Source organism: Saccostrea echinata, unplaced genomic scaffold, assembly GCF_033153115.1.
Source record: "Saccostrea echinata isolate AGI-Se365-2 ecotype Australia unplaced genomic scaffold, CSIRO_AGI_Sech_v1 ptg000016l, whole genome shotgun sequence".
In the NCBI taxonomy this organism is placed as follows: domain Eukaryota; kingdom Metazoa; phylum Mollusca; class Bivalvia; order Ostreida; family Ostreidae; genus Saccostrea; species Saccostrea echinata.
This window is the reverse complement of record NW_026889765.1, coordinates 4,930,750-4,940,406: the sequence shown is the minus strand read 5'-3', so window position 1 is coordinate 4,940,406 and position 9,657 is coordinate 4,930,750.

Below are 9,657 nucleotides of genomic sequence, written 5' to 3'. Positions count from 1 at the left end.
GCAACCAGCTAAGGGGCCTAAATGGTGCTTGAAGTAACAAGTTGCGTTCAAGTCTGCCCATGAAAATATTGGCATAAGATGGTGCCATTTTCGTACCCATAGCAGTGCCGTTAACCTGCAGGTAATGTTCTCCATTAAACATGAAGTTGTTATACTTGAGAACATGTTCAAGGAGCTTGGCAAGGATATACAGTGTTGTTGGTTTTTAGTGCTTTATATATATATATATATATATATATATATATATATATATATATATATATATATATATATATATATATATATATATATATATATATATATATATATGTCTCATTCATTACATAGAATGCAGTTATACAGTACCCTTTATGAACAGACACTTGTGTTTGACACACAGATATCAAAAACTACTTAAATCATATCTTTTTAAATTTTTCTCTCACAAATATATAAACATTTGCTGTTCTTTTTTTTACACTGTAATAAAAAGAAATTGTTTTTATCCCATCAACTTAAAATATCTATCATATTTCCTAAAGTTCAATCAAAATTCTCTTTTTCCTCCTGATTAATTATAATTAATTATAATAATATTGTTAACTTAGGGCACCTTTTTTAATGTTTTGTGGCAATATTTGATTTTGTAATAAGCAATGTTGTACTTTAATTTTCACTATCTACATCATTATTACGTATATGCAGTATGCGCAGTAGTTGTCGTTATAATATTATCTTACTATTTCTTACAAAAATTTGAAACACAAGAACATTGTTTTGTACTAAGTATAAATAGATACGGATACAGCACAGCATGAGTCATTTGACAAAGCGTCGCTGCCACATCTAATTCAGGGGTCATAAAATCACTCTTAACATAATCAACTAACTGGATAATAATTACTGGAAATACCGGAAGTGCCATTGCCAAAACAGAACTACTTAATATCAGAAAAACACGCCTCTGCCAAGTTAAGCTACGGTTTACAACATTTTCTCTGGGCATAATGTTAGTCCTTCCAGCAACAGATTTCGACGTCATTCTGGGTATTGGTGCTAAATGGTCATCGCGAAAGGATGTGGAAGGTACATCAGAGCCATGATGATTGGATAGATTTTTTGCCTCTGATGCATGACTGGATAGATTTTCCGCCTTTAAGTCATGACTGGATAGGTTTTCCGCCTTTGAATCATGATTGGATAGATTTTTTGCCTCTGAGTCATGATTGGTTAGATTTTTTAATTCTAAGTCATGATTGGGTCGAACTTTTACCTCCGAGTCGTGATTGGAAGAAGATTTTGCGCTGAATTTGTTTTCAATCACTACGACTTTCTGTTGTTTCAAAGATTCAGAAATGGTACGTAGAGTGTGTTTATTGGAAAGCCAATGTTCTTTGCTTGTTTTCTCATTCCCTCGTGTGTTTTGATTAACATTACATGTAACAAGTCGACCCAATCTGCTAATTTTTCTTGACAAGGTTATATACACAACAAGAACAATTATTATTTCAACTAAGATAAATGTCCGGACATATCTTACCGCTACTCTTTCATTTTCTCCATATAAATTTCTGAGGTTGCATGTTTTCGAGTTTCTACTTCCATAATGTAAGGTTATCGGCAGGATAAGTAACGATGAAATAAGAATGGAAATAATGAAAAAAATCACAGTACCTCTTGTTGTAATCATATGTCGAAATAAATGTCTTTTTCTTGGTATAACTGCGAGAAAACGCTCAAAGCAAAGGAAAACAAGTTGCAAGACCTCCACATTCCTCCCCACCATATACGTGCTGGATAAAACTAAACAACTGTAGTCTTCCTGGGATTTCCAAAAGAATAGAATAAGAAAAATCACATCGACGAATGTCTCGTTCAAACTTATGATTAAGTAAGCCAGTCTTTTGTTATGCTTTTTGAGTGATTTGTCCTGGAACATCAAAATGCAGCATCCAACGTTACTTAGAATTGCAATACCCATAAACAGGGACAGTATCGTGTACCAAATCACCGAGTTCATTTCAGGGTACTTGAAGACAACTGAAGTCTTGTTCATTTTGAAATTCTTCCTTCCAGAAATATCTCTCTTTGTTCTAGACAGTTATTGATCGTAAAATGAGCATAGAATACCACCGCAGTTTTCTACGAGCTTGAGAGAAGATAAAAAAGAATTCCTCTCTCTTTTTGATTTGGTTTTATTAAGATATCATTTTACAAATGATTTAACGTTAATTAGACACTTTGATACACTATCGATGTGGTAATTAAACTTCTTTACAACAAATATTATCAAATTTCAAGAAAAAAGAAACTTCAACACAAGTCGATGTTCTTATTGATGTTTTAATGGTGGTCATTTTACGTCTCAAATCGTTGTAATTATTTTTCTCCAAATCGTTGAATTAACTAATTTTCTAAATGGATTTCATGAATATTATGAAAGTTGTTCAAAACGTACGTAGACAATGTCAATTTTTGTTATCTTACAATCAAGAAATTCAAGATCAGCACATTATCGCGCAAAAAATATTTATTTTGCTGATGTGCAACGTTTCATGCCAATTGATTAAATTCATGTTACTTAATTCTATAATTACTATGTTTTGTTACAACGGAGCAAACTTTACATTATTGTAGTGTCAAAAAACATAACGTACCGATCGAGTCTCTCTCTCTCTCTCTCTCTCTCTCTCTCTCTCTCTCTCTCACAAATATGTCTATACCACTTAAAATCTAGCCAAAAATATTGGTTTAGTAGCATGTGTTCGTTGGTTTGTCATACAGGAGTAGTATAGAGTGATGCAAAATAAGCAATTTTGAGGAGTGAGGAGCAAAATGAACCCATCATGAACCCGGAAGAAAATTGTGAAGGAGTATTTACGTAATCCGGAAAACAACTTGATCCGAAAGTATTGATTAATCTTCTTAAATGAGAGATTACAAGTAGAGAAAATCAAATTGTTTACTTGTAAAAGAATTAAACTCAGATTCATCACAAAAAAATGTAAAATACAGATAGAAATTTAGAAAATGTTTAATAATGAAGGAGTTTTGGCTTAATCCGGGAAACAACTTGATCTATCTTTTCGAATGAGAGATTATAAGGATAGCATATACTTATTATCTGTATCATTAGAGTATATATAAATATATATGATTTAAAAAAGAGAGGATGAAGAAACGTGTTAATTTTAGCAAACACATCTCTGTTATAAATATTCCCTATGAAGATCGACAAGGGAATGGATGCAGATAGGAGTAAATAGATGTCGTTCCAAGAGACGAATTGAAAATGCATCAGATATTATTGAATCGGGTTTTGATGAAACATCTTGAGAAAATTTCTCTTAAATTTGTAAGGTGTAGTCGATCATGTTAGTTCAATTCAATGACAACATACAATCATCGAAAGCCATACTTCCGATTTGTATCATTTAATAGTCATGATTAATCTATGAAAACACAAAACTGTTAAGATCGGAAACTACGTTTCTGACAACACGATTTGATGATACATTTACTTTCATTTGTATCAAAATGAATTCTCACTGTAAACTGGATTTTGCTAGTCTACGATTTTATTTAAGATTTCAAATCCTTGCTCAGATATTTTATTCATTGTTTAAATTTTTATGTAAAAAATTCAAATCTTTGTTTATATATATATTACATTTATTTTAAAGTTAGATAATCAGGTTAACAAATTAATTACACCCCTCCCCTTCTTTACGACAAGATATTTTTATAAATAATAACTTGTACATATTTTAAGTATATGAGATATACAGACATTCTTCCTTCGAAAGGGAACTAAGAGTATAGGTTGGATTACCACTTGCAGAGCAGAAACAAATCCAAGTTCATCTGAAATACAATGAAACTAATTAATAAATCAAACTAATATAGTCTTACAAACAGAGAGTATATTATTACCTACTTATCAGGTGGGACCAGTACATACTGATCGTGAAATCTATCTAATTCTATTTCCACTTCTGAATTATTTAATACAGAAGGATAGAGGGTTAGCATATTGCCCCTCAATCGCTTAATGCGAGATTTCAACATCCATCTGATACTTTTGAACTATTCTGCCAAAGTGTCAAAGTCTTCTTTTTTCATGTTTGACCCATCGCCTGAATTCATAATATTTATAAATTTATTACGTCAGTTGAAGGAACGGGGTGTCCCTAAATTTTGGTCCTTTTGAAATAAGAGGTTTTAGGTCCTCATTATTAACTATATTTACATGACCAGTAATGAATCTGTATGTAAAAGAACGATACATGTAGCTCAAGTCCCTATAATGACAAGCAGTTCTTCACTCTGGCATACACACCTTTGCTCACGGTCATTATAAAATCGGACCATTTGATAATCATGAGTAAGACCATGAACCATGAATTGTGAAAATTGGTTATATAACAAGACATATCTAATTCGTCATATAGATTTATTGACTATGTATATTTTTTAGTGTGATGCATGCATTTTACACAATATGTAAATACATCTTCATCATCACATGTCAATTTGATAATAAAGAATTAGATTTAAACAAAGACTTTGTTTTATTGTTACATATTAATATCAAATCTCTTGTACGTGAATTATTCATCCCTTTCCCCGTCGTCAGATTCTTCCTCGGAATGATCCTGGTAAAAGCTGTCATCAACCTCCAACAACTGATCAAACTCATGTCTATATTTATTAAGAGTACGGGAAACCGCTCTTTCCAGATTTATATCCTTTTTCTCCATAAGGATTGAAACATCTCTCTTGATGTCGCGATGGAGTTTGCTTCGATTCAATTGCGCCAAAATTAAAAGAATTCTTTTGTACTTCTTAAAAAGTAAGTTTCTGTCTTTGGGTAACATCACTTCGCTTACTTCCTCTCGAGCTTCCTTTTTGGAGAGTTTTGAATTTTCCTCCATAAGCTTATAAAATTTTTTTTCGAACTGAGATTGATTTTCCTCCCATACTTCATTGACTAGAGTGGCGAATCCTTTGTCATCATCTTCGTCACTGACATCAGACATGGTGTCGTTTTCATCTGTATTTTCATCCATTGGGCAACCATTTTTGATATGACGCTGTAAATCATATGAGCTGGCATACATGGTTCCGCATTCGGCGCACGATGGGTATTTCTCGTCAAAATGCATATTTCTCGAATTAAGTTGCGATGGCCAAGGATAAGTTTTAAGATAATCAGCAGCTCCCATTGGTTTTCTTTGATAATACAACATATCTTTTTCATGATAATCCTGCATAGGTCTCTGAAAAGCCATCTCCTCGCTTTGATCGTCGGTGTGAAGAGTTTGAGAGTACGACGGATAACCTGGAAACGTCTTCTGTGTTTGATGTTCTGCTTTCAAATGATATCCAAAGTAGTCTCGCGCTCTTATATATGGTTCAAATATGTCCGTCTGGAATCGCTTTGATTCCGGGGTCATTTGCTTTAAATCTAACACTAATGCTCCGTATGGGATAGATACAGCTTTTTCATAAACGTCTAGAAGCTTCTTAGAATTTCCTGGATACATCTGCCGTGCTAGGATTCCGATCTGTTGTCTATCTCTGGGATTTTTAAACAGAACTATGTACTGACTGTTTAAACTCATGGTTCGATTTTCTTTTCCTTTGTTGAACAAATTCTGCATGATACAGATCACACTTAGGTTGCGATGGTGTGCACCTTCTGTAAACAGCTCACAGATCTCCTTGTCCTGGGTTGCATCCTTCATCATGTCGTCAATGATCAAAAGAGTTCTTTCCCGAGGGTTGATAACTGTATCTGAATTAATTTCTTCTGTAATGCCTCGAATAAATATTATACCAGGAATCCAGTACTTTAGTTCATCATAAAGAGGCTGCCATCGCTTATAAATCCACAACATTCTCTCTGGTACTGGACTTATGAGCTGTTTATTGTGAATTAATAGTTCCTTGATCCATGTGGATTTTCCAGACATTGTCGGTCCTGTGACAATCATTGTGAAGGGATGGATAAATTTAAATTTCTCATCTTCTGATGTCTTTGTTGGAAGAGACAAATCTTGAGGAGGAGGGGGAGGAGAGGGAAGAGGAGAAGGAGAGTCCTGAAGAGGAGGTAAGTGCTGAGGAGGAGGAGGAAGAGGAGGAGGAGGGGTAATCATCTCCTGACGATGAGGATATGCATGAGTGGTCTGAGGATATGGTTGGCTCTTTCCATGAGTAATACGTTCATGCCTCCTCATGTTATCGTACCTAGAAAATTTACGTTGGCAGACAGAGCATGATATTGACTGCATGGTTGTCTTGGACAAAATGAATGAATCTTCCCTTTATCCTCTTATATATCCTGTAACTCATACTCCTTAACCCAGGAATTATTTTTTTTTATATCCCTGCCATTTGATCAACACTTTCGTCTGGCGTCTGGGCATGCGTCTTTTTAATTCTTTTTAGCATTTTTTTCAATTTTCTGAATTATCACAACAACAGGAAAATAGAAAATGCTAAAAAGAATTAAAAAGACGCATGCCCAGACGCCAGACGAAAGTGTTGATCAAATGGCAGGGATATAAAAAAAAATAATTCCTGGGTTAAGGAGTATGAGTTACAGGATATATAAGAGGATAAAGGGAAGATTCATTCATTTTGTCCAAGACAACCATGCAGTCAATATCATGCTCTGTCTGCCAACGTAAATTTTCTAGGTACGATAACATGAGGAGGCATGAACGTATTACTCATGGAAAGAGCCAACCATATCCTCAGACCACTCATGCATATCCTCATCGTCAGGAGATGATTACCCCTCCTCCTCCTCTTCCTCCTCCTCCTCAGCACTTACCTCCTCTTCAGGACTCTCCTTCTCCTCTTCCCTCTCCTCCCCCTCCTCCTCAAGATTTGTCTCTTCCAACAAAGACATCAGAAGATGAGAAATTTAAATTTATCCATCCCTTCACAATGATTGTCACAGGACCGACAATGTCTGGAAAATCCACATGGATCAAGGAACTATTAATTCACAATAAACAGCTCATAAGTCCAGTACCAGAGAGAATGTTGTGGATTTATAAGCGATGGCAGCCTCTTTATGATGAACTAAAGTACTGGATTCCTGGTATAATATTTATTCGAGGCATTACAGAAGAAATTAATTCAGATACAGTTATCAACCCTCGGGAAAGAACTCTTTTGATCATTGACGACATGATGAAGGATGCAACCCAGGACAAGGAGATCTGTGAGCTGTTTACAGAAGGTGCACACCATCGCAACCTAAGTGTGATCTGTATCATGCAGAATTTGTTCAACAAAGGAAAAGAAAATCGAACCATGAGTTTAAACAGTCAGTACATAGTTCTGTTTAAAAATCCCAGAGATAGACAACAGATCGGAATCCTAGCACGGCAGATGTATCCAGGAAATTCTAAGAAGCTTCTAGACGTTTATGAAAAAGCTGTATCTATCCCATACGGAGCATTAGTGTTAGATTTAAAGCAAATGACCCCGGAATCAAAGCGATTCCAGACGGACATATTTGAACCATATATAAGAGCGCGAGACTACTTTGGATATCATTTGAAAGCAGAACATCAAACACAGAAGACGTTTCCAGGTTATCCGTCGTACTCTCAAACTCTTCACACCGACGATCAAAGCGAGGAGATGGCTTTTCAGAGACCTATGCAGGATTATCATGAAAAAGATATGTTGTATTATCAAAGAAAACCAATGGGAGCTGCTGATTATCTTAAAACTTATCCTTGGCCATCGCAACTTAATTCGAGAAATATGCATTTTGACGAGAAATACCCATCGTGCGCCGAATGCGGAACCATGTATGCCAGCTCATATGATTTACAGCGTCATATCAAAAATGGTTGCCCAATGGATGAAAATACAGATGAAAACGACACCATGTCTGATGTCAGTGACGAAGATGATGACAAAGGATTCGCCACTCTAGTCAATGAAGTATGGGAGGAAAATCAATCTCAGTTCGAAAAAAAATTTTATAAGCTTATGGAGGAAAATTCAAAACTCTCCAAAAAGGAAGCTCGAGAGGAAGTAAGCGAAGTGATGTTACCCAAAGACAGAAACTTACTTTTTAAGAAGTACAAAAGAATTCTTTTAATTTTGGCGCAATTGAATCGAAGCAAACTCCATCGCGACATCAAGAGAGATGTTTCAATCCTTATGGAGAAAAAGGATATAAATCTGGAAAGAGCGGTTTCCCGTACTCTTAATAAATATAGACATGAGTTTGATCAGTTGTTGGAGGTTGATGACAGCTTTTACCAGGATCATTCCGAGGAAGAATCTGACGACGGGGAAAGGGATGAATAATTCACGTACAAGAGATTTGATATTAATATGTAACAATAAAACAAAGTCTTTGTTTAAATCTAATTCTTTATTATCAAATTGACATGTGATGATGAAGATGTATTTACATATTGTGTAAAATGCATGCATCACACTAAAAAATATACATAGTCAATAAATCTATATGACGAATTAGATATGTCTTGTTATATAACCAATTTTCACAATTCATGGTTCATGGTCTTACTCATGATTATCAAATGGTCCGATTTTATAATGACCGTGAGCAAAGGTGTGTATGCCAGAGTGAAGAACTGCTTGTCATTATAGGGACTTGAGCTACATGTATCGTTCTTTTACATACAGATTCATTACTGGTCATGTAAATATAGTTAATAATGAGGACCTAAAACCTCTTATTTCAAAAGGACCAAAATTTAGGGACACCCCGTTCCTTCAACTGACGTAATAAATTTATAAATATTATGAATTCAGGCGATGGGTCAAACATGAAAAAAGAAGACTTTGACACTTTGGCAGAATAGTTCAAAAGTATCAGATGGATGTTGAAATCTCGCATTAAGCGATTGAGGGGCAATATGCTAACCCTCTATCCTTCTGTATTAAATAATTCAGAAGTGGAAATAGAATTAGATAGATTTCACGATCAGTATGTACTGGTCCCACCTGATAAGTAGGTAATAATATACTCTCTGTTTGTAAGACTATATTAGTTTCATTTATTAATTAGTTTCATTGTATTTCAGATGAACTTGGATTTGATTCTGCTCTGCAAGTGGTAATCCAACCTATACTCTTAGTTCCCTTTCGAAGGAAGAATGTCTGTATATCTCATATACTTAAAATATGTACAAGTTATTATTTACAAAAATATCTTGTCGTAAAGAAGGGGAGGGGTGTAATTAATTTGTTAACCTGATTATCTAACTTTAAAATAAATGAAATATATATATAAACAAAGATTTGAATTTTTTACATAAAAATTTAAACAATGAATAAAATATCTGAGCAAGGATTTGAAATCTTAAATAAAATCGTAGACTAGCAAAATCCAGTTTACAGTGAGAATTCATTTTGATACAAATGAAAGTAAATGTATCATCAAATCGTGTTGTCAGAAACGTAGTTTCCGATCTTAACAGTTTTGTGTTTTCATAGATTAATCATGACTATTAAATGATACAAATCGGAAGTATGGCTTTCGATGATTGTATGTTGTCATTGAATTGAACTAACATGATCGACTACACCTTACAAATTTAAGAGAAATTTTCTCAAGATGTTTCATCAAAACCCGATTCAATAATATCTGATGCATTTTCAATTCGTCTCTTGGAA